We start from the raw sequence: 18,740 nt of genomic DNA, 5'->3' as shown, positions 1-18,740 counted from the left end.
ATTTTGAATATCACCTATGCTCCCATGGCACATTAGTGAATGTGAAGTCAACAAAAAAGAAAAAAAAGTAAGAAAAAGGATTTTGTAGTAAAATAAACTTGAGAAATCCTGGGTTCAGTAAATTTAAACATGTTTCGTGACTGCAGGACTTTTGAGATGTGGAATGAGCTATAATGTGCTCTGTGAATTTCACTGTTAAATAGAGTTTGGTCTGAAGTGTTTTTCAACTTTATTTGGCTCTACAACCCTTTGTCAGTGGAACATTTTAAAGGACTCTCTGTTTCTAGCAACTTTGGAAAATGCTGTTCTGGTCTCAGTTAAGCCCTTGAAATCTTAGCATTTGGAAGGAGATCCACACACAAGCTCATCCAATTTCTGGTACAGAAATCTACCATGTATCCATGCTATAGGCTCACTCAGCTGTGGGTGAGTATTTTGATAACAAAATGCTCACTACCCATAAATCGGCTGATTCTATAGTCAGAATGCTGGTCTATTAGGAGGTTTTAACCTTTTAAGTGCCTTTTACTATTAGAAAATTTTAAGTTTTAAAATTTTGTCTATTGGACCTAGATCTGACCTCTGGATTAAGATATGTCCTACTCAAGTAAAAGAATCCTTATTTTTCAAGGATGATTTGTACATGAAAAAAAAAATCCATATACTTAAAATCATCTGTAAATAGTGACTGAAGAGTAATTGAAAATACGTTTGAAAATAATTTTCATTTGAAATTTATGTCAAAATGTTATTATATAAACGAATCCAGTATATTTTCTCTTATAGCCAGTAAAATTTAGGTTAAATTTTAATTACGCACAAGTGCCACAATTAAAAAAAAAGAATTACATTTTGTTTTGAGTGATTATTTCAGCAAAACTGGTTTATGGGACAGTAAACTGTCCTTCACTGCATGTTCAATGTTAGCAGCTCGAACAGGCTAATTCTGGTAAAAATTCAACTGTTTTCCAAGGCCTTCTCTTAATTATTTGATACTCAATTGTTTTTTCTTTTACTTCTATTATATCTCTTTTTTAAATTGTTAACTACACATCCTCATTTATCAATGGCTTTGTATGTTTAACCAAGCAGATCTCTGGTATTATTTACAATGGCTTCATGATATTATATCTTTAAAATTCAGAATTTCACTTTAAAGTTGAATTTTATTTCTATTATACGGTATTATGTTTATGTTATGAATCCATCAGTGAGCAATTTGCTGAAACAGGATGAGCAATTTGCTGACTTAGAAGGGCTGGAATCTATAGACATCTTAGGATGTAGATAACGAATAGTTGGATGACAAGAAACCCTGTTATATGAAAACAGGAATAATGAGTGTTCCAAATCTTATCTTTTCGGTTCTTACTTTTCTCCAAAGGTTAGCTCTAGAGTCCTTAATTCTCCATTCAGTATTAAATTATTGACTATTTTGCCACAACTACTGAGCCTGCGCTCTAGAGCCTGCAAGTCACAACTACTGAAGCCTGTGTGCCACAACTACTGAACTCCATGCACCTAGAGCCTGTGCTCTGCAAGGAGAAGCCACCACAATGAGAAGCCTGCACACCGCATAGAAGAGTAGCCCCCGCTCACCGCAACTACAGAAAGCCCGCGTGTAGCAATGAAGACCCAACACAGCCAAAAATAAAATACATTTATTTTTTAAAAAAGTGGATGTATTTAAAAAAACCCAAAAAGGTCCTACTGTATAGCACAGGGAACTATATTCAATATCCTGTGATAAACCATAATGGAAAAGAATATGAAAAAGAATGTATATAAATGTATAACTGAGTCACTTTTCTGTGCAGCAGTAATTAACACAACACTGTAATTCTACTATACGTCAATAAAAAATAAAATTTTAAAAAACTGCCATAAAAATCACCACAGAAGGGGGACTTCCCTAGTGGTCCGGTGGTTAAGACTTTGCCTTCCAATGGAGGGGGTGAGGGTTCGATCCCTGGTTGGGGAGCTAAGATCCCACATGCCTTGTGGCCAAAAAACCAAAACATAAAACAGAAGCAATACTGTAACAAATTCCATAAAGACTTTAAAAATAGTCGACATCAAAAAAAATCTTTAAAAAAATCACATAAATCAGAAACAAATGAAACATAATAAAGTCCATACATAAAAAAAAAGAGCATGGGTTCTGGTCACATCCCAGCTTCCCACTTACTTACAGCTGTGTAATTCTGGGCAACTCACAAAATGTCTCCTCAGACTCCTCATCTATAAGTGGGGATGGTAATAGTTCCCTACCTCATAGTGTTGCTGTAATCCATAAACACGGTTAAGTGCCTTGGTAAATTGTTTGATGCTCTCTGGTTATTGTGAATTAAAATATGTCAATGGCTTCTGGCCATACGATTTATAATAGTTTGACAGTTAACCAAATAGTAAAACTATTCCATTTATTATTCCCATCTCTTTTTACCCCTTACCCTGTTTTGTTGTTTATGTTTTCTCCCACCACAGAGTGTTAGTTCCAGGAGAGTAAAAGCTTTATTTTGTTCACTGCTGAAAGCAATAGCACCCAGAAAAGGACTGTACATATGAAGCCCTCAGTAAACACTAGCTGAATGAATGGTGCAAACTGTCACAAGGAAAAATACACCAAAACTTCCATTATAATAAAAAAGTATAGACAAATCTTTCTCTAATGGCTTCCAGTCAAGTATTTTAAAACACCATATGCTATAATAAAAACATAAGTAATTTATTAAAATTTGAAGGCAAAAACATAATTTTAAAAGATTTTAAAAGATTTAGACCTATGTTAGGCGTGATGGAATATGGATGCTTTCTGGAAATTCACAATCAGATCCAAGAGTATCACTTTCAGAATGTTCTAGTAGACTGAGTTTACTTTTAGTTGTCTTTGAAGAAACAGTCACTATTGTACTCTCTTTCTTAACAGAAATGTGTTTTTTCGAAGACTCACTTCTAATTGGTTCATTAAGCAAAGAATTATTTTGCCCAATTCCTTTGCTTTTCTGCTTTACAGGTGAGTCAGAGCAAGAATGCAGGTCCTTCCCAGGTTGTTTCTTAGCAGAGTAGTTTTTGGTATATTATGCTCTGGTCATTTTCTCTGAAGAAGACCTGCTATTTCTAAGTAATTCCTCTTCTTTTCTTTGACTTCCAGTTCCAGAAATGACGTCTGCTGAAGGAGAATATGTTCTAGCAATGAAATCTTCAAAAGACTCCTGCCGCTGCTCTGTGACTGCGACCCCCAGGTTGTCTTTGGAAGTTTCTAAGGCCTCCTGAGTAGAGACTGGGACATGGAAGGAGTCGACAGGCAAAGGAATCCCAGCATCACCTGTAATTTTCTGAAACTGGAGGGAAAAACAAAAGACAAGACAAAAATTCGGTGATGAACAAAGCCAACCATTAAAAAGTAGAGTTCAAAACTTCAATGTTACTCTGTGATCTTATTATTAACACAGTCAATTGATTATTCAGAAGATTTCAGAGCCAGTTTTTCTCTATATCCTGCCAAGTGATTCTCAGCTTAACCTAGCTATATCCAAGGCTATGTCCGCTACATTTTCAGACTTTGGTGACTGGGGTAGTTATTACCCATTTCCTTTCCCTCACTAAAAATAAAACCCTACTCTGTAAGAAAATTAATTTCTTTGCTATCCTCCAGGCACATGTAAACAGTATATAATATAGTTTGTGACCAGACTGTCAGTTCCCAAGACCAGCCTGAGATTGGCTGAGCTGGGCGAAGGGGGCTCCAAGTGAGGCTGGAGGAAAAGCTGACAGGTTTCCCCTCCCATTCCCATGACCAGGTGAGTCACTGTAATATCTTACGTATCAGCTATGTCAAGATTACTTACTTTAAAAATTGTATCAGTACGTGTACCTCCATTAGTGTTCCTTCATTGTTAAGCTGACTGCATACAAATAGAAACCTAGATAAAATATGAATAGAACAGACATTTATACAATTTAAAATTTGGGATATTTTCTGTAATGTTTTCTTTCTTCATTAAGGAGAGTTTGCTTTAACTCATACATTTTCTAAAGAACTTCCAGTTTTCTTATGTACAACAATACAGTATCATGAAACGGGTCCACATTTACTAATCTCAGATTTGGAGAGGACTCCAGAGTCTTCTAGCTCCCGAGCATGTGAACTATTAGAGACTGACCATTATTATTTTCTCTCTGACTTGGTCATTTCCTTTTTGCTAATCACTCTTAGAATCCTTAAGTGCTGTCCTCTCCACTTACTTGGAGATTTTGCGTTGGTCCTGGGGCACTCTGCTTTGATTCTGATTTTTCTTCTTCAAGTGCCTTCTTTTCTTCTTTAGGTGGGCTACTAACAGTAGAATTCATCTGGGGACGACCTAGTAAATGAAAATCTGACTGATCTATACCAGCCATTGTGGCCAGCTGCCCAAGCCTGGACCAGAGGAGGAAAGAGAAAAGACAAAGGTTATTATAATCACAGAAGAGCAGTTTAGATTTCCCCAGACCTACAATCATGAAATATTTCTAAAATCTTAAAAGCCAACATCCTACTCCAGACTACAAGCCTCTCTCTCCCCCAAATTCTCAGCCCTTTCCAGATTCATCCTCTAGGAGACATCCCACTGTCTCACTAGCAGCTTCAACATGTACCATGCACCCCGTCCACTGCCAGTCACACCTCCATTCCCACACTTCTTTACCACCTTTCCTCCAGTTTCCAAGAATGTGTTTGTTCCTTCCTTCCCAACACCAACTCATTCACTGACAAAACACCACTCCATCAACTATCAATCTCCACTCCCCTCTTTCAGCAAAATTGCTCACGGTTGAGAACCACTGACCTATATCTTCCCTGCAGATTAATAATAATTTTTATGTCTAAGACAAAAATAACTTTAATTCAAACTTATCAAACAAGCAAAGTAAATGAAAGATAGGAAAATTCTTATCCATTCCCGAATATTTTCAATGAAAACTGCCTTCAATTTAGTCTGTACAAAAAACTGTACCTACTAATTACTCTGTCTACAGGTTACTCTTTTATAATAGGCTCCCCACTCTACCAAAGCAGGCTCCCCTATTTGCATTTCTTAAAAAATTTAATTCCTCCTTTTAAAACGTCAACTATATTACCTATAATTACACTAAATTTGGCTAAATAAGGCCACGTAAGTGATGAAAATTGCTCCAGTTCCTCAGCAAACTACCATTATAGTTGGAAAGAGAAGAACGCCATGAAGAGAAATGAACTAACACAGCATATTTAAGGAGATCCAAGAAATTCTTCTGAAAAGAATTCTTCTGAAAAGAATTCTCAATGCTGCCCAAAACACCTTCATCATCCAGGATCATGCTTGTCAATGAGTCGACATGAAGGGCTTCAGACAAAGAGAAATTTATATTTCTTAACTGGGCATTTTCATGTTCCAGCTATAAAAGAAGACGGAAAATGTCTGACATGATTTTTTCTCATTGTCATCAAAAGTAGTCTTGCCTAGTTTCAAGGAACAAAACTAAAACACTCAAAATGTAATTAATCTGTAATTAAGCTAACTCTCCACCAGTAAAGACAGAGACCATATCACATAATAACCAAAACCCCCAGGCACCCAACAAAGTTTCCTATATAACGCTTAGGTGGTATATAAATAAACCAAAGTTATCGTTTTATTAACGATCTTTCACAAAAGATCACATTTCTAACTGGTTCAATTCATAATGGAGCCTCATTCCACATTAGAAAATTACCTGCTTTAAGTTTCCCTTAAATTAGAAAGTAAATTATAGAATCTGACCTGAACAAAACATATTACAACTCTGATGGATGTTAAGAATTAACTTTAGCGAGCAAAATATCTAATGCTTACGTTTAGAAGTCCTAAATCATACCAAACCCAATTTATTAAATGTACGATCACCAATGTTTTCTTTGGCTCCTTCAAAATGTTCACTCCCGTGCACTCTTCCCCTTCCGCTCATCACCTATGCACTTAAAGCCCCCTATAAGCTCAACTCCAGTACTTCTCAGAAAGGCTGTTATGTTCATGATGCCCCTTTTGCCTTATATAAGCAGGTGCTCACAATTTATTGAATGAGTGTCCGCCAATCCAGTGGATGCACTTTGAAAAATTCCTCCCTACGCTCAACCTCTGATAAAGTATATTTAGATAGAACTTTTTAGATTATGCCCTGCTTTCATGCACATTACCTGATGTAATTCTTATAGTATATAATTTTATCTTTCATTACATTCTTAGAAGTTTTCCAATATCTTAAATTTATTTAAATGATTCACTTTCCTAATTCATTGCCAGGAGAGTCTCATTATGTCTTTTATGCTACTGTATATATAGTATATGCACAAAAAGTGCCTTCTTGAATCAAAGAATCATGAACAGGAAATAAGCTAATGTCATATAAAAGCACACGTGCGCACGCGCGCACACACACACACAAAACGAGATTTTCACATTTTTAAAAACATGCTTTCTGGAATATAGATCATATGATCACTAAATACCAGTAAATGCAAAAGTCCATATGATACAACCAATTTGCAACATATTACAGTTTTAAAGTTTACAAACTATGTGTATATGGATTAAAATCAAATCGAAATAAAACCAAAACACTCCCAAAAGTATAAGAAATTGTTTACTTCATTGACTCATTTATCAGCCTTAAGTCTTATTAGTCTTTCCTCCTTTAACTGCTTTAGGCACTCCTCCAGTTTTTCCTAAACAAACAGAGTAAATGTTATAACTAATTCGTAGTATAATATCCAAAAGCCTTTCCAGCTATAGGACTCAACAGGATTTAGGGGCAGAGCCAGAAGTGAACTCACATTTTAGTCTGCTACTGGTAATATCATACCATGCTAGTGAAATGAATTATCAAAATCTATCAAATTAACATAGTAAAGATTTATTTAAATTCCACTTTTTCCAACATAAATTTGTGGCAGCCCATCATAAAAGGCATATATGCGTATAACATAGCAAGTCAGAAATAAATAGTTAAGAACAAGAAAGAAAAGTTCTATTTTTATTTGTGGGTCTCTTTATAGTAGGAAGTCCTATTAATGAACATGCTTAACACACCTGAATTGCATTAACTGCAGATTCAAAAGAATTTTTTTAAAAAGTAATCACTTTTTTTTTTTTTATTGCGGTACACGGGCCTCTCACTGTTGTGGCCTCTCCCGTTGCGGAGCACAGGCTCCGGACGCGCAGGCTCAGCGGCCATGGCTGACGGGCCCAGCCACTCCACGGCAAGTGGGATCTTCCCCAGATCGGGCATGAACCCGTGTCCCCTGCATCGGCAGGCAGGCGGACTGTCAACCACTGCACCACCAGGGAAGCTCCAAAAGTAATCACTTTTAAAGCAATTTACAGTCAAGCACTGTTCCTGGAGTTCCCTGGGCATTAAATCTAATTATCAAAACCCTAAGAGGGGGCTTCCCTGATGGAGCAGTGGTTAAGAATGCCTGCCAGTGCAGGGGACACGGGTTCGAGCCCTGGTCCGGAGAGATCCCACGTGCCTCGGAACAACTAAGCCCGTGTGCCACGACTACTGAACCTACGCTCTAGAGCCCCCGAGTCACAACTACTGAGCCCGCGTGCCACAACTACTGAAGCCTGCGCACCTAGAGCCCGTGCTCCGCAACAAGAGAAACCACCGCGATGAGAAGCCCGCACACCACTACGAAGAGTAGCCCCCACTCGACGCAAGTAGAGAAAGCCCGAGAGCAGTATCAAACACCCAGCGCAGCCAAAAATAGATAAATAAAATTAATTTATTTAAAAAAAAAAAACCGTACGAGGAAAGAACAATCACTAACTCTATGTTATTTTACAGATGAGGGAAACAGAGGCAGAGAAGTAGAGTAAGTAGAGCAGCACAGCCAAGGTCACACCACTAAGTAGCAGAGCCACACTGTGGACTCAGGACGCTGGGTGCCATTCCTGCTCACGGAGGTGGTAGTCTTCCCATTCACCAAGGTCACTGAAATAAAATGAACACTGATAAACTCCCTTAGGAGTTTCAGGAAATAAGACACTTCGGTCCGTGAAGTGGGGACACTGCTTGCAATAGGCAGAATTCTAACAGAGCCCCTAAGACTCCTACTTACTGAAGTACACAAACCTTCCACTTATCCAATCAACCTCTAAATCTAGGTGCTGCAGTGAAGGGATTTTGCAGACGGAATTAAGGTTCAAAATCAGTTGATTTTTTTAAGATAGGGAGATTATTCTAGGTGGATATGGCCTACTCAGGCACCCCATGAAAAGGACCTGAACTCTTCCTGAATTGAAGTACAAAAGGGACAAGAGGGAGACTCTCCATTGCTGGCTCTGAAGAAGTCAAATGCTGCAGCAGGGAAGGCAAGCGAGAGGCCTCTAGGAGCTGAGACTGTCCCCCGACTGACAGCCAGCAAGGAAATGGGGACCTCTGTCCTGCAACTGCAGAATCTGAATTATGCCAACAAGCCGAAGAAGCCTGGAGGCATTCTTTCCCAGAGCCTCTGGATGCTAACACAGCCTGACTGACATCTTGATTTCAGCTCTGTGACCCACACAAACTATGGTGAACATCCAACGTTTGGGGCTCAATGTCTTACACTTAAATTTCACGTGCTTTAACACTCTCAGGAGGGAACCCACATGTTTCCGTGTGTATCTGAGCAGGAAACCCAGTCACGCTGTGCCTGGACTTCTGACCTGCAGAACTGTGAGCTAGTCAAATAGGTATTGTTTTCAGTCAGTAAGAGTGTAGTAAAAGAATCAATATCCTACTCAACCTCCAGGTTCGTGAACAAAATAAATGACTAGTCATTGTTTTAGGCCACTGTTTCGGGGTGGTTTCTTATGCAGCGATAAACAACCAGAATTCCTATACTTATGAAAACAGTACGGTATATTTATACCTTTTAACTGCTTTGAACAATCACTTAAAGAATGAGGAACTCTATTATATGCCATCATTGGGAGAGGAATTGGTATCACTTTCTGGAGAGTAGCTCTTGGTACCTAACAACAATCCTACATCAGGAGTTTACCCTAAGGAAATCAAAGATGTGGGCAAAGATTTATCTACCAACATGATATCATAAGATTGTTTATAACCAAACCCTAGAAGAAAGCTAAGAGCCTCCAAATTGGGACTGGCTTAAAGAAAAACAGCTCACCGTCTGAAGGAATGTGCTATGAAGCCACTAAGAAAAGAATGACAAGAGGTCTCAACCAGAGTTAATGAATGGGCTTCAGGAGTTCTACATTCATAATATATCTGTGCGTTTTTCCTGGGAGATGATGCATAAGCTTAATCAAATTCTCTGATATAGAAGAGTATTTAGTGACATGGCAAAATATTTTTGATACTTTTTTAAGACAAAAGAGCAGATTAGGTGTGTGTACATGCAGAGGTGGCTTCTATTTCCTTCAAGAAGCTGTTCATTGTTTACAAACATTTGCTCAATGAACATATATTTTTATATTCAGAACATGTTTAAAAAATTGAGAGTCTAAGAACTTCAAATTCTTTAATGTTTCATTACTAAAGCCAGTCAAGTTTTCAATGGGGAAAAAGGAAAAAAAATTGCAAAATTCCTCTACTTTTAATATGATGGTTTAATCAATCTTCTAAAACTGATTTCAAAGAAATCCTAAACAAATAAGCAAACAAACAAAAAACCCTCACCACAGTCAGAGAAAAGTAGACTAAAATTCCTGACTGGTTCTAAATAGCACATCAAAGTGCAATTACATGCAACAGTTTCTCCCTCTAATGGAGGGAATTAGAACACAGTGTTAAATTTTTGTGAAAAAGTGTACTGTCCTCCTACAAAGTATTCATAATTCATGTCCCTTACATGGAAATATGGAATGAAAAAGTTAGAAAGTAAAATTGCTTGATATTCTATTACTTAAGTAAGACTAATGATAAGGCTTTGGAATAATTTTCCTTCCTGTCGTCTGCTCTCCTTCCTCCCTTCTGTACACCGGCTAGGGTGATTTTTCTGGGACAAAGCTCCCATCATATTGGATATCAAATTTTATGTTCAACTTTTCTCCATTTAACATTGAAATCAATCATTTCTCATATAATCAGGAGATTCATAACCTTGATTTTTTTTGTGTGGGCTACAAAATATTCCACTGAGTGGGTTTACTGGTTAACCATTTTACACATTTAAATTCTTTCCAACTTTTCAATATTATCAGACAATAACCGTTTTTATGCATGAAAGCTTTTTTCCATATTGAGAATACGTTCTTACAATAAATCCATAAAAATGAGTTTGAGATCAAAGCAAATGAACATTTTTAAGGCTCTGAGGTAGCTATCTCCAAACTTCTTTTCAAAAGATTTGAGATTTTATACTGCCATCAGCGATGTATCACTTGGTATATAACCTCTACTACTGTTGGCTTATTTCCTCACGTAGAGTGCAAGTTATTTGAAGATAGGGGGTGTATTTTATTAAGTGTTTATCCCCAGCACCTGTGCCTAGCACAACTAGACGGTCAATAAATAATTGCTTAATAAGGAAAATCCCTGCCAATACAAGATGTACGTGTGTGAAAGACAGACTGTGTGTTTTTCTCTAACTGGATAGATGAAAACTTGTCATCTTCTTTAATGTGCAATTTTTTTTCTTATAATTAGCAATTAAATTTCTCTTTTAGATTATATTGTAAAAATTCAGATTCTCTGAGGCAAATGGGCCTGGCACTACCCATTAGCTATATAACCTTGGACAAGTTCTATAACTCTAGGTCTCAACTTCCTTATCTATAAAATGGAGATAAGCTCCCATATCACAGAGCTCTTGTGAGGATTACATGAGTTAAAACACATATAAAATTAGAAGAGTGCTTGGTACACAGCATATGTTCAATTAACGCTGAATGAATAACATGTGAACGCAAACAGTAGTGAAGGGCTTAAAATGAAATAGTCTCATCCCACTCCCACATCCAGCACTCAAGAAGCGACCAATTCTTTACTCAGGTTTTTAATTATAAAATAAGATATGCGTACTGAGAAGTGCACAGAACAAAACTGTCAATGTGACAAATAAAAAGAGAATACTTACATAAACACTACTCGAATCTGAAAGTATTGATACTTGTCAGCATCTCAAACCCCCCCCATATCCTTTTCCCATCACAATCTCCTTCTCTCTTCCCAGTTAAACACCATCCTCATTTCTTAACAATCCTTTCCTTTAACCTGCATGCATCCCTAACAAAAGAGTTTAGTTTTGTCAACATCTAACTTTATGTAGATGATCATAGTATATGAAATCTTTTCTATCTTATTTCTTTCACTCAACATTGGTTTAAAAAATTCATCCACATTGCAGCCTGTAGCTCTAGTTCATTCAATTTTATTGCTTGATAGTTTTCCCACTGTACGAATACACATAATTTATTAAATTTTTGACTCTTAATGGACATTTGGTTTGTTTTCAGTTTGTGCTAATGCAAATCATGGACAGGAATCCTGCTGTACCGGTTATTCTGGTGCATTTACACAGGGCGGGGGTGAGGGCTGCTGGCTCACAGGCTATTTATATACCTTCAGTTAATGGAGAGTGCTAAATGCTTTCCAAAGTAGTTGTGTTGATTTATACTCCAGTGTAAGCAGGGTAGAGGAGTCCCATAGTACTCCAGGTCTACAATACCTGATAGTACCACACTTTATTTATGTATTTGTCAAACTGATTGGCATGTAGTTTCATTGGTTTTGACTCACTTTTCTCTTATTATTTAATGAAGTCGTACACTTTTCTGTGTTTACTGGCTGTTTGGATTTCCTTTTTTATGAGGTTTACGTCAACTATTGTTATTTTATTATTATTATTTTTTTTTTGGCTGAGTTGGGTCTTCGTTGCTGCGTGCTGGCTTTCCCTAGTTGCGGTGAGCGGGGGCTACTTTTCATTGCAGTGGCTTCTCTTGTCGTGAAGCACAGGATCTAGGCGGGCGGGCTTCAGTAGTTGTGGCACGTGGGCTCAGTAGTTCTGTCTCACAGGCTCTAGAGCGCAGGCTCCGTAGTTGTGGCACACAGGCTTCGTTGCTCTGCGGCCTGTGGGATCTTCCCGGACCAGGGCTCGAACCCGTGTCCCCTGCCTTGGAAGGCAGATTATTAACCACTGCGACACCAGGGAGGTCCAGCTGTTGTTATTTTGAATTCTTCTCCATTTCCAAGTAATACTCTTACATGACCATTTTCTGACTAAATTGGTGGCATTATCTGTTCACTTTCTATTTTACTAAGTAAGGGTTTAGTTCCTCTACACTCTTCCTATGTCCACACTGCTCAGTAAAGTTATGTCATCATTAGTTATTCCACTGTTCATGATCTCTTTGACTTGTAGTGATATACTTAAACACCTACATTGTTGATCAACTATAAACTCTCTCAACGTCACGCTTTGTAAAATGAGGACATTCATACCATCTTCCCTTTTTTCTACCTCCTGTCTACCTTCCAAACCTAGCTTTTACATTGTCAAAGTTGAAATTTATATTCTGTTCTATGTGCAGTTAAGTCTTCTGTTATTTGAGAGTCAGTAGGCAGTAAGGTTTAAGACAACAGGCAGAGAACCTAAACTCAAAGCCTCGATCCAACCCTAATTTAGGTACAGCCTGGGCAAGTTCCTACCCTGTCTTAGCTTCCTTTTCACAAAAGTGGGAATGATATTAGCATCAACATCATAAGGCTATACAGTGGATTAAATGAGTTAATATATGCAAAAACACTTAGAGCCTAATATATACTAAGTACATACTAGTACATTTCAGTACATACCAAGTTAATGCAAATACATACTAAGTATAGTTTAGGTTAGTTATTTGTTATTACATGCAAGTTGACAATAAAAGCTGCAAGCCAAGACAGTATTGCTATTATTACAATGAAATTAATATTGCCCACTGCAGATGTACTGTCTCTGTGTATAGACTACACCTCGTTCCATACTGTGTCAGTGTCACTGCCCTTGTGCAGGGTGACCACATACCCCAAGCCGCCTTGGGCTGTTCCAGTTTATACCTGTTGTCCTGATGTTACAATATTAGAGCGCCTCCTTACACTATTGAAGTGTAAGGAGTTTGGACAAGTTCTGGTTTGGACAACAAATTAGATAGGTGGTCATTACCCCTGTGTGTCACTGAAAAGGGGGACATCTATAGTGTCAAGTTTAAGTGGATTCTTCTCTTCCTCACCAATAGTACGTTAAAAATCAACCATAGCTTAGTTTGCTTCATGTTTATGTCAGTATAGCCTTTTGTCCTCTGGAGTTCAAGTTCCTTCTCCTCTTCCTCTCCCTCCTCCCTTCCAACAGTGCCTAATACCTAGTAAGTACAATATGCCTCAAGGTGTTTCTAAGCTCTCAATCACACAATCAATAGAAGCCTCTCCAATCTAGACTAGTTGCTCTCTGCACTGAATCACTTATTACCTTCCTTCTTGGTTTATTGCCTCATTTTGCTGGATTATTTCTATAAATAGCTTAAGATGTAGCACAGGAGGTCAATTTTTCAAATTTCTTTGTGTACAAAATATCTTCTTCAGCCTCCACTTATGACTGATAGTTTGGCTGGATACAAACCCCTAGGGTGAAAATTATGTGTCTGAGAAACTTTGGAGGTATCTTTCTAATTCTTTCCAGGATCTATGGTGCTGAGGACAAGTATGATAAAGTCAGATTTTAACTTTTTTTTTTTAGGTGACCAGTATTTTTCTCTCTGGAATGGATGTATCCTGTCAGTATTTTATTCTATGTTAATTTATTTTTTCAGTATTTTAAAGTTTCACAATGAAGGGTGCCTAGGTGTGAGTCTATTCTTGTTCATCTCGCTCAAAACATGAGTAACTATTTTCAATCTGAGGCCTGATGTCTACTTTCAGCTGTGGGGAATTTTGTTGCCCTTTGACAGCTTTCCTCCATTTTTTTTCTGGGTCTGGAGTTTCTAATAGTAACATGTTGCATCTCCCAGATGCAGCCTCTCTAACTTATTGCTATTACATTTTCCATTGTGTCTTTCTTTTTTATATAATGAGAAATTTTTTAGATTCCTACTGAATTTATTTCAGCAACCATATTTTCATTTCCAAGAGACCTCTCTTGCTTTCTGACCATTCTCTTTTTAATTAACACCCTAATCTTATTTTATAGTTGCTAGCTCTTTTTAAACCTCTCTCAGGATACTAATTAGGGTTTTTTCTTAAATTATTTTGTTCCCTAAATTGTCCCTGGTCCTACTAGGATATGTTTTCACTCTTTTTCCCCCTCTCATGTTGGAAGCTTTACTCAACTATCAGGCAAATGACAGTTATTTTCTATTTAAGAGTGAGTGCAGAAAGCTCCCTGAAGTCAACGATTGATTGGTTTCTTATGCAGGAAAAAGCGGGGAGTAACTGTAATAGGATCCCCCCCAAACACAATTTTCTAGGGTGTAAAAACTCACACTAGCTGCCCTAGTTCTCGCCAGTTTCACTGTTTTCAAAATGAAAGCATCTCATTTCAGGAGCGTGAGGGCAGGGCTGGGAGTCCACTCCTCCAAACACAACCCTTCAATGAGCTCCCCTATTTCAGTCACACTTTTAACTAACTCCACCCTCTCTCCTACATGCGCATCTGAGCATGGGGCTACTTCTGCAGGTGGGGTCAGAATCCTCCTCAGTTGCAGGTGGTCCCTGTGCATATTCTAGATGATGCTTTTCCTCTGTTCTACTGCTTCGGTTTCACACTCTTCCACTTGTCTTCTGTCTTTCAAAACTATGTTGAAATCTCTTGATTGTTGTGGGCTTATATAATTAAACACTTTGATACCATCCTTGTAGTGTCTTGTCAAAACGGAGAAGAGCTGAAAGGGTTCTCAGTGCATTCTGAATCTGCTATTCTGTGGTCCCAGTGTGTAAACTTCTTGGTCTTCCCCAGTGTCTATCATTGCTATTAGAAATACAATCTCCTGGTCTACTCGTGAAGGAAATGAATACAACACATCTAAAATGACAAGGAATGCGGGTTAGATGCTCTAGGGTCTTGTCGTACTCTGCCATTTACTAATAAACCACTTACGTGCTACAAATTGTAGGTGCTCATTTATAAAATGAAAGAGGGTAACTCTACATGAACTATAAATTTCTCCTACTCTAACATTTCATAATTTTCTAAGTTTTTTTCTTAAAATTTCTCTATATTATCATTAATTTTAATTAAAAAAATAAAATCTAACTTTCTCTTTTGAAAATCAAAGAGTTAATTCCCATAGTCCTACAATAATGGGATAATTAGTTCTGAAACCGGACAAGTTCCATACGAAAAGAAAATCATATTAAATAATTTTAAAAAATTAAACATGGGACTTTGTAGCACAAAGACAAGGTCCCCCCCAAATGGTGTTCCTTTATTTACTAGAAATGTTCAGCTCTTCATTAAAGTTGAAATAAAATAAATGTATTATTTTTCAGGTGCAAAAATTTCTTATGAAAATCCATTTTTCTTTTCTGTCCATACAAACAATAGTATGGAATGACATTAGAGGTCAGGTTTGTTTGGTAATGGAATGTAGCTTCTTGATATTTTTTTAGTTTAGGAAAGGAGAATATCAACATCAAAACTTTTTTCAACTTTACTTTTATTTAAAATGAGGCCATATTTTCCTCTTGTAAAAAGAGAGTTCAACTAGAACTGTCAATTTTCTCATCTGTAAAACAAGAGCACTGAATCAGCTGACTATATTCATTCAGAACTCAATTTCTTTATCGTATGATCACTAAGGTTCTCCCTAAATCTAATATACTAAGGTTCTAAGGAAAGGAAAATATATTGCTAACGACATGTTTTGATTTTTATTTCTTAGAGTTCAAATGTCCACCATTCACCTTGGTCTAAGCTTAACCATTCAAGGGGATACAATGCAGATGGGAGGAGAAAACAGAACCCTCACACAAGCTGTGCCGTGTTGCAATTAGCCTTCCGTTTGAAAAATAATCTTCTCTATAGCTTTAAAGTGATACCTTTGTACCGGCAATGCTTCTTGTTTCAAACAAATTTTCTCTGGCTCTTCCTAAACACTTTCTGAGGAATCATCGACCTCTTCAATTTCTGAGGAGGAAGGACTCTCTACTGTCACAGTCACAGGAAATTCTGATGAACCTGAGTGTCACAAGAAGAAGATAGGAAACCACAGAGTTGTTAAACTACAGTGCAAAGAAAGAAAACAAGATTGTATAAAAGACAACACAAGCCAGATACCAAATATGCAAATATTAGAGGACATTTAACAAAAGTGATCTGAGGTATCATTATTTATAAACGTCTCTCACTGCTCCTTAGTCTAAAACAGGCAATGACTAAGTAAAAGTACAGTAACTTATTTTTGCTATGTTACTGTACAGACCTCTGTTGTACATGGTTAAGATTAGTAATGGGAATTGCCCATATTATTTTATTAAGTTTCTTTCACAGAAGCCAAGGGAAGATCCAAGGTAACCATTTTTTCTCAGATCAACTTTAGACTGCAAATGAAAAATTTATTTTTCACTATCAGACAAAAACAGTCTGGAAGAAAATGTAGTTTTTTGGAGGAAAATACATCAGTAAAGGGACTGATAAACAATCAGAAGAATAATCAGAAAGTCAACATATCTAAGCTGTGTATAATAGATGTTAGAATTTTAAAAAGTAAATCACATACACATACATAACTAAAACTGACCCATCAAAATTTCATCTTCTCATCACCCTTAAGCCAAAACTAGGGTAACAGTAATACAATTCTCCTGTCAAGCTTCACTGCCACTGCAATGTTGTTCAATTGGACATTTCCAAACATTTAAAACCTGACTTGGCCACAACCCCACAAAATTCTACAGATCATAAAGAAGTGTGCTGGGATTATGTAACTATGCAGAAGACAAGTCACTAGGACATCATTTTGACAACAAGCAGCAAACCTGCAGCATAGAAAAACCCTAACAGGAGAACGAGGTGCACACCTCTCTCTCTGGGCATGCAAGGGCAGCACTGACACCCAAGATGCTCTTCTCTCAACCTCAGCAGTGGTGTCTTTCACAGAGCAACTATGCAGTCTCCTAGAACCACTGGGAAGGAGAATCTGATACTGACAGTATTAGCTTGCCATGAGGCCAGAAGCGAGGGAATGTGTGTGGCCTTGGTGAGAGAGCAGAGGTTTGGGAGATGTTGCTTTATATTGGCTTTTCGATCAGGAATTTGTACATATAGCCCTCAAACAACGTTTCTTGAAAACATATGAACATTCTTGAGTATGACAGCTCCATGTGAGGGGTCAGAAATGGCAGTCAAGTTCATTTCACTGGGTAACAGCTGATGTGCGGACTGGAGAACAGGTTTCCTTGTTTACAGACAACCACAAGGCTGCCAGTTGTGTGCCAAATCCACACAACTACACAGTTGCATTGGGAGAGCGACCAGACAAGTTCTACACAGATTTATTTCAGAGAGGGAAATGCTTCTTGTAAGGCTCTGTCAGTTTAAAAAGCAATAAGAATGACCATCCACCTCTCCCAATTCAAGCCCTACATATCATAAATATGATAGCTACACACCAGCAACTGATTACATACATCACGAGCTTTGATGAATGGCAAGCCCCTAAAAAGATAACAAAACGAAGTTAGATCTTGATGTAAATACATCACCAGTTAAACCCAGTTAATACAACTATTTAGTATTATGTACAGTAACCACACAGAATTGTGTATAAAAATAAATAACCTCAAAAGAAGGACCTGGAAGGCTCTGCTACAGAGAAAACTGAGCAGAATTCAGCCGACTGGCTTGGTAATAACTCTGAACTGCTGAGAGGCCCCTTCAGTTCCTATGTTCAGGATGCTTGAGATTTCAGTCTCACTTCTGTAAATGGTGATATTAATCGTTCTCTAATTTACCACTCTGTGTGACAAGGATGGACCTGAGATAGTGTCTCAGGAAGAAGATAGAAAACCACAGAGTTGTTAAACTCAAGTGCAAAGACTGGGGATTCAACACTATACTTTATGCAACAGCAATTCACATTACCATTTGGTCAGATTCTTTCAACAAAACAGAAGCTGCACTCACATGTATTAAAAGACAAAAATTAACTGCCATCTGTATTAATATGTTAATCTGCTTCAATCACATGTTTTCATGAAAGTTTAAACATAAAATCACCTTTAAGATCTAGGCCATGTGATCTGCTCCCTGCCATGTCAGATTATACCCCGTGAAGTTTACTGTCTTAAGAGTGATAGAGTTCTTTATACCTTGACAAATAACTAAAAGGAAAATAAAAACACACACACACAATAAGATGAAGAGCCTATACATTTGTCAATCTTGATTTATTTGCTTTTCTTGAGTCAATTGGAAGTTTATAGCCACATTCTTTTTTTTTTTTTTTTTTCCTTTGGTACACGGGCCTCTCCCGTTGCGGAGCACAGGCTCCGGACGCGCAGGCTCAGCAGCCATGGCTCACGGGCCCAGCTGCTCCGTGGCATGTGGGATCTTCCCAGACTGGGGCACGAACCCACATCCCCTGCATTGGCAGGCGGACTCTCAACCACTGCGCCACAAGGGAAGCCCTATAGCCACATTCTTAAAATCATTAACTGCAATCTTCCCAAACAGGTAATTGATGAACTGATGCATTCTAAAACTTGTCAGTAACCAAGTGTTATTCCAGTTTACAGCAACAGTTTAATTCTATTTAGGT

The 18,740-nt window shown here is 37.8% G+C and overlaps 1 long non-coding RNA gene and 1 pseudogene across 5 annotated transcripts in view; one reads left to right on the top strand and one right to left on the bottom strand.

Annotated features, from left to right (window-relative positions):
* LOC132508536 (uncharacterized) overlaps nucleotides 1-3,425 on the top strand; it is a 44,245-nt gene extending 40,820 nt beyond the window's left edge. For all 5 annotated transcript variants that reach the window (XR_009536624.1, XR_009536626.1, XR_009536630.1 and 2 more), the window contains one exon: nucleotides 3,155-3,425. This is a non-coding gene — a long non-coding RNA (uncharacterized LOC132508536). The remainder of the gene's footprint in view (nucleotides 1-3,154) is intronic.
* Nucleotides 1-18,272, bottom strand: part of LOC132508513 (centrosomal protein of 78 kDa-like) — a 384,029-nt pseudogene extending 365,757 nt beyond the window's left edge.
* Nucleotides 18,273-18,740: the final 468 nt, after the last annotated feature.

Source organism: Lagenorhynchus albirostris, chromosome 2 (genome assembly GCF_949774975.1).
Source record: "Lagenorhynchus albirostris chromosome 2, mLagAlb1.1, whole genome shotgun sequence".
NCBI lineage: Eukaryota > Metazoa > Chordata > Mammalia > Artiodactyla > Delphinidae > Lagenorhynchus > Lagenorhynchus albirostris.
Note: the sequence above shows the minus strand (reverse complement) of the source record. Positions and strands in the feature narration are given on the sequence as shown.